This window comes from Triticum aestivum, chromosome 4B (assembly GCF_018294505.1).
Source record: "Triticum aestivum cultivar Chinese Spring chromosome 4B, IWGSC CS RefSeq v2.1, whole genome shotgun sequence".
NCBI lineage: Eukaryota > Viridiplantae > Streptophyta > Magnoliopsida > Poales > Poaceae > Triticum > Triticum aestivum.
The window spans coordinates 100,841,168-100,848,955 of NC_057804.1; positions in this window are offsets into that span (position 1 = coordinate 100,841,168).

Sequence of the window (7,788 nt, forward strand, 5' to 3'; positions counted from 1 at the left end):
ATAAAGGAGGGAGAGTGAGGAGGCCGGCCTAGGCGCACCCCAAGTGGGGGGGAGTCCTACTAGGCTCCCACTAGGATTTGACCCGTTCCTTTTTTTGGAGGGGGAAAGGGGGAAGGAGTAGGAGAGGGGGAAGGAAAGGGGGACGCCGCCCCAACCCCTGGTCCAATTTGGTTTACCCTTGGTGGGGGGCGCTCCACCCCCTTGTGGGCTGGTGTTCCTCCCTCCTATGGCCCATATGGCCCATATCTTCCACCGGGGGGTTCCCGTACTCCAGTTTGTACATGATACACTCCGGAGCCCTTCCGGTGTCCGAATACCACCTTCCAATATATAAATCTTTACCTATCGACCATTTTGAGACTCCTCGTCATGTCCATGATCTCATCCGGGACTCTGAACAACCGTCGTTCACCAAAACACATAACTCTTATAATACATATATCGTCATCAAATGTTAAGCTTGCGGACCCTATGGGTTCGAGAACTATGTAGACATGACCGAGACACCTCTCCGGTAAATAACCAATAGCGGAACCTGGATGCTCATGTTGGTTTCAACATATTCTACGAAGATCTTTATCGATCAAACTGCAATGTCAACATACGTTATTCCCTTTGTCATTGGTATGTTACTTGTCCGAGATTCGATCGTCGGTATCTTCATACGCAGTTCAATCTCGTTACCAGAAAGTCTCTTTACTCGTTCCGTAATGCATCATCTCGTACCTAACTCATTAGTCACATTGCTTGCAAGGCTTCATCTGATGTGCACTACCGAGAGGGCCCAGAGATACCTCTCTGATACTTGGAGTGACAAATCCTAATCTCGATCTATGCCAACCCAACAAACACCTTCGGAGATACATGTAGAGCATCTTTATAATCACCCAGTTACATTGTGACGTTTGATAGCACACAAGGCATTCCTCCACTGTCCGAGTGTTGCATAATCTCATAGTCGGAGGAATATATATATGACATGAAGAAAGCAGTAGCAATAAAACTGAACGATCATTATGCTAAGCTAACGGATGGGTCTTGTCCATCACATCATTCCACTAATGTTGTGATCCCGTTCATCAAATGACAACACATGTCCATGGCTAGGAAACTTTACCATCTTTGATCAATGAGCTAGTCTAGTAGAGGCATACTAGGGACACGGTGTTTTGTCTATGTATTCACACATGTATCAAGTTTCTTGTTAATACAATTCTAGCATGAATAATAAACATTTATCATGAATAATGAAATATAAAATAACAACTTTATTATTTCTCTAGGGCATATTTCCTTCATCCTTCACATAGAAAACATGCGCCACATCATTGGCTTGGACAAGTGGTTTGTCTGTGTACTATCAGAGCCTGGTTTTTGCCCTCTTTTCTTTGCTTGATTTTCAACTGAGTTGATTTTGGATTTGGGGTTTTGAACCATTCCATTTGGACTTGACCACTTGGGTATCCCTTGATTTTCACCGAAGTGTTCCCTCTCCTCCTCAAATCCATCATTTCACACCTGGCCAACCCAACAATATTGCTTGGAATATTTTTCTTAAATGAAAAATATTCATTTTTGCCTCCAAAACCCTAGCTAAACTCCTTGACCTTCAAAGCAACCCTTATTTCTGTTACCCCAAAAATCCTGAGAAAAATCCCAAATATTCTTTGGACCCTAGGGAACATTTATGAGCAATAATATTTCACCACTCTTTGGAATACTTTGGCTACAGAAAATAAAATCACTTCTGGGCTGAAATGGTAGTTTCTACAGCAACTACCTTTTTACTAGCTCCAATGTAGCTGGTTTTCCCTGAGCTTATTTACCTTAGTAAGAGTCAGTAAAACCCCAAAGCTCAGCCCTGGAATCCATGTGGTTTGACCACAGTAACTCCCCAAAGTTTTTGTGCAGTAACTTAACCTCATCACCATTTTACTTCTACTGCACCTGGAACCAAACCGAGCCATGGTAACACCTCAGCTTACAAAGGACTACACGCCACACATGCTTGTTAGTGCATAGGTGTCCTGATGTCACGGTCCATGCGGTGACCGCGTTCGTCCGAGGGGGCTGGCACGCCAAAAGCGCGCTCTGCGTGTCGCCAGCGCCTCTGTAGAGCGCGTGCTCGCTTCCCAGACTGCCGCAACGCGCCAACCCTCGCCCCCATCCTCGTCTCCACCTCCATAACTCCACCCTGCCGCTCACCGACGCCAGAGCTCGCCGCAGTGAGCACGGGAACGGTCCGGCCAATGGCATAGTGCGCAGTGCATTGTGCTTGTCCCTTTCCTCCTCGATCATGTGCCCGTCTGCATCCGTGCACAGCTCCCGCGTGACCCCCGTCGCCTTCCCCCTCTCTCTATGATGCCGCTCGTCGCCGGGTGTCGTGGATAGGTGTCCACCAGCGGAGCCCGAAACCCCCCTTGCTGCTCGCCTATATAAGGAGCCACCCCCCCAGCCTCCTCGAGCACCATCCCGCACTCTCTCACACCCCACAAACTAGTAGGAAGCCGCAGCCCGGCCGGGCAGGACGCGGGCTGCCATTCCGCAGCCGAACTCACTGGCGATCCCCTCTGGATCGTTCCCGCAGCTCCGGCCCTCCCCAAGCCAAGGCGACCCAGCCAGGGCCTCCGCCTCTCCTTTGTGAAGCCAACCCACCCCCCTGGAGCTCCTGAAGCTGCCCCTAGCCGCCGTCTTCCTCACCTCCAGCGACCACTGCGTTCTGCCTCCGCTTGCAAGGAAGAATCCGACGCCTTCCGGCCACCGTTAGCCACGCTACGGGTATGGGCAGGTGCAAAATCGTCTTCTCCGTCGATCCCTCCCTCTCGTTTGCCTCCAAGAAGTCTCAACGCCGGACTGAGCTCCGGCAAAGCGCCGCGCCTCTTTGTTTCCTTCGCCCCTCCCTCCGGCCTGACTAGCGGGGCCCGCTAGTCAGCCACTCATTGCGCGCACGAAGCGGTATGAGTGGTGGCGCGTCGGGAGAGTACGCCTTCGACATCACCCCCCCCCCCCTTTGTTTTCTTTTTCAAATTCATTTAAATTCCAGTAGCATTCAAACAGCCACAACTTTTTATCTGAAAGTCCAAATGCGTTGATTCTTTTTGCATCGTGTTCTGTGTCCAAAAATCTAACAGCACCCAAAATATTGGATTTTTCCTTGCTATCTAGATTTTATGGCAATTTTCAGAAGGTTTCTTGATATTTCCTTTTTGTGGTTTTGAATATTTTCAGAAGAACCAGCTTGTCTTGAGGATCACCAGGAGCTTTGTGAACCTCATCAGTGCTAAGGCAAGCCACAGTGACATTTTTATGGTGCCACTTCAATATTTATGATTTTTCATACTTGAGCCTATGATTATTGATGCATTTAAATTAGTTATATAATAAATATGTTCTATTATATGCTTGTTATGTTAAAAATACTTGAACTTCAGAATGTTTGAAGTAAATATGGTTGGCAAGATAAGGTGAACTTAGTTGCAAGTGATAAATAAATAATATGGTCATAGAGTTTGATGAGTAATTTAAAAATTATTTTTGCATGAGTTATAATGATGATAATGCTAGAAATGGTTCTGGTATAAGTAAAGAGAGGTTTCAACCAGAATAGTAGCATGAGTTTATGATGGCTCCGTAGGAGCGTGGTTGGTGCAGTCTTTGCACGGTTATGTGATGCATATGTTAAGTGATGCATAGTATGGAGTACGACACCGGTTATTTTCTTTTCACATTAAGTTGAACCTGATTAATAATTCAACTTGAACATGTTGTTGACCGGGTCGTGGTGCTGCTGAAACGAGTCTTTCCCACCGCAACCACATTTGTCGGTATGGGACGGCCTTAATGCGTTTCATTGTCGTGACTCTGGTCGCTGCCTCAATTTAGGGAAGGTTATGGGCGTGTTGTACCCTAGCCCGGTAGGCAAGCATAACCTTGTGAGCCCATTGTTAAGTTAATTTTGGTACCGGATCCCAGAGTGGATCGTGGCCACGATGGTGGTCGAGGTGTCTGGAGGTAGACACGGGGCACCCAGGACTAGCCCGGTGAGGTCTGAGTCGGAAGGGCCGGGAGAGTGTCATGACAGTGAAATGGTTTCGTCGGAACGCTGTTCGTCCAGCCGAATGGGAGTGCGAGGCCATGGGTTCCATAGTGTGGGTACAGTGTACTAACATCTGCAGAGTGTTTTTAATCTATCGATAGCCGAGTCCACGGTTACGGACACGCTCGAAAGTAAGGTACACCATGGGTCAACACTTAATAAATATGCACACTAATTAGCACCATGGATGGCAGTGAGGTCATTGTGTTGAGTTGAACATGAGTTGTCGGGTTGTGATCGCCGTAAGGATCACGGGCCACAAGTTGGTCGGGTTGTGATAGCCGTAAAGATCACGGGCCATGAGATGGTCGGGTGGTGATCGCCGTAAGGATCACGAGTATGTTTTGGTAATATCATGTTTATTGGTCACATCTGGTAAGCAAGTCGGGAGAATAAGTACCTGTTGAGCATGGTCACAACATGTTAGATATATAGTTGCATTGTTGATTAATTGGATAAATATCATAATATTGTTTGTCATCATGTTTATGTTTATTGTGAGCTTGCAAGTACATTCAATGTACTGACCTGGCGTGTCATGCCAGATTTTAGGAAAGTCCCGTTGGAAAGGAGTGTTGTCCGAGTCTAGACCGTGTCCACGTCGGTGTCCTTGTGCTATGGAGTCCCGCTACGTCGTTGTTCCACTGCCGAGTAGATGACATGATCGAGGCCCCCTTTATGTTCACTAAATAATGTACATATTGTTCAGCCGCACCGTGTGTGCCGCTTGGCCTTGCTAACCGTTGTAATATGAACTATGTTCCGCTAGCATGAATAAAGCGGCTGTTTTCTGTACCATGTTGTCGTGTGTTGCCAGAAGACAAGGTCTCTGGGCTGGCAATGCAAGGTAAACCGGTCGCTCTGAGCCGGGTGCCACAACGCTTGGTATCAGAGCTGCGCTGACTGTAGGCCACGCTAGACTAAGCCAAGTTAACTAGATGCTAGATACGAGTTGTAGCTGAGTGTCGGTAATGACTGTAGCTGGTTGTTGCATTGCATGCACTGATTATATTTTTCTATGCTAACCTGCTAATGGTTGTAGATGGCTCCCGTGTTGTCTCAGTGCCAGTTGCAGCCGATGTCGTACATGTCGCCGCATCTCCTTCGTAACGTGTGGCGTCGGTTGTACCCTCACAGAGACAATCCAGTCTATCATGTGTACCGGGAGCACCTAGCTGACTCAGTGTATGAGTATGCGCCGTGGTTACTCTGCGCACCAGTTCCGATTCCGGTTCTTACACTCGTACCTCTTGTAGCGGCTATGCTTCTTCCGCTTCTCAGGCTGTCCAGTTTGCTGCATTCGAGGTACTTGTTGAGCTCTGCTACAACGAGGTCCAGATGCAGAATCACCCAGGTTTCGATTACTACGCTTCTCTCCACGATAATGGTCGTGTCCATTTCCCTGTCATTGATCCGGAGTCTAATAGTGTGGAAAGCCACCTTTCTCGCTACATCACAGCTGGCTATCTTTTGATCTACGAGCTGGCTCATGAGATGAGTCGTGCCCATACTACTTTAGCCTCTACTTTAGTCTCTGCTCGCTCAGCCACTACTTCTCCATCTGTGGGATTTATTCCCTACGTTCCTGACAGTTCTAGATCCCCAGTTTCTCTGGTTACTCCCCCGAGTAGCTCGGGCACCGCGACTGCGAGTCCACTTAGTGCTCCTGCCAAGTGGGTTTCACTCCTCGCCACTCCTGCAGCCCCGATGATCCACCCTCCATCTACCCCAGAGGGAGAGCCCTCGAGGCAGCATCGTCGTTTCACTTTTAACCCGGAGGTCTCCGTTAACCCCGTCAGTTCTGGATTCGAGTCCGCTTCAGGAGAGGACCCCGCAGCGCCAGCCGAGCAGTAGAGCTTTCGAGTATTCTCAGTCATCAGGATGGAGTATGGATGTTGTCGTACGAGTCATGATGTTTCGTTTCTTGTATGCGAGTAGTTGGACCTGGCATGTTGTTATCTTTCATGTATGAGTCTATGTATAATTATGTTGGACTTTATTTTATTCGTCGTATTTTCTTTGTCTTTTCGGTTTCGCTTGGTTTTTGTTGCTGGCTTCTCCCCAGTTTTTTTGAATGCTTCTCATCTCAGTTACGTTGACTTGGGAAAAATCATATTAGGATGACGCGTGGAGGCTGCAGTAGCAACATTCGCGAGGGTTCTCCTGTTCGGTGTTCCGCAAGACAGGCAGGACAATCACCCGAGCCGTACGTTCCACCACTGCCCCCACCACCAAATCCGCCCTCCACCGAGCAAATTATGCGTATGTTCAAGGAATGATGAAACAATGATCTAATGTAAATATTCAGAAGTATTCAAGCAATGGCTGGACAAAATGGAAATCAGCCTGCCTCTCACTCCAAGCTATCTGATTTTCAAAGGACTAAGCCTCCCAGTTTCAGTCAGGCCGTTGATCCCTTGGATGCAGATGATTGGTTAAGAACTATGGAAAAGAAACTTGAGGTTGCTCGAACTGATGAAGAGGATAAAGTTCCATTTGCAACACATTATCTGGAAGGCGCTGCTGCCATATGGTGGGAAAGTGAGAAAGCCATAGGGACTGAGAATGAAGCAATTACCTGGTCAAGATTCAAGGAGAAATTCCGGAAATATCACATCCGTGCGAGAATTATGAAGACTAAGAAGCAGGAATTTCTCGCGCTCCTCCAAGTAAGTCAGTCAGTGGGAGAATATTTACAAAAATTTAATCACTTGTCACGTTACTCTCAATATGACGTGGCCACTGAAGAAATGAAGATGGACCGATTTCTTGGGGGATTAAACCCGCAACTTCGCTGTGCTCTCAGTGTGTTCGATTTTCCAGATTAACAAACCCTGGTGAACAAGGCTTTCATTGCTGAAAGGGAACACAAGATCATGTCAGATAATAAGTCTGCCCATAACGATCACAAATGCAAGTTTGAGCCCAAGAAGGAAATGCAACTGGTGCAGAAGGTTTGTACCTGGCAGCCAACTCCGATGGCATACCAGCCTAGTTGGCAACAAAATGTTAACAAGACCACCACCCAAGTGAAGAATGATGTGCTCAACTAGTTATGGAGAATCGCCTACGCAACAATTCCTGTTATAGTTGTGGACAAACCGGACATTATGCCAAACAGTGTCCCAAGAACAACCGGACCAATGCTACGTTCAAGCCTCAAATCCATTATTTGGAAGACGGTCCAAGTCAACACGACATCACGGGATACGTTCATCATATTTAAGCCGATGAAGCCCAAGAAAATCCCGAAGTCGTCATTGGTATGTTCCCTGTTAATAACATACCTGCAGTAATTTTATTTGACTCTGGGGCTTCCCACTCTTTTATTTCTCGGAGTTTTGTTGCCCAAAACAAATTTCCTTGTTCACTTTTGGGCAAGAATATGCTGGTACGAACCCCGGGATCTATTATTCAAAGCAATCTTGTCTGCCGCAATCTGGAATTCAGTATCAACGAAATTCGTTTCCCGAGATCTTTGATACTCATTGAGTCTGATAAATTGGATGTTATCTTGGGTATGAATTCGCTGACTCAGTACCAAGTATGCATAAATTGTGCAACCTGAGAAGTCAACTTGACCGGACAAGATGGACAAGCTACCAAGTTTATTGCTCGTAGAACCATACCTTCCAAGGAAATGGTTTTTACAGCAATAGCAGAAATGGAATTAATTCCGGCGGTCAGTGAGT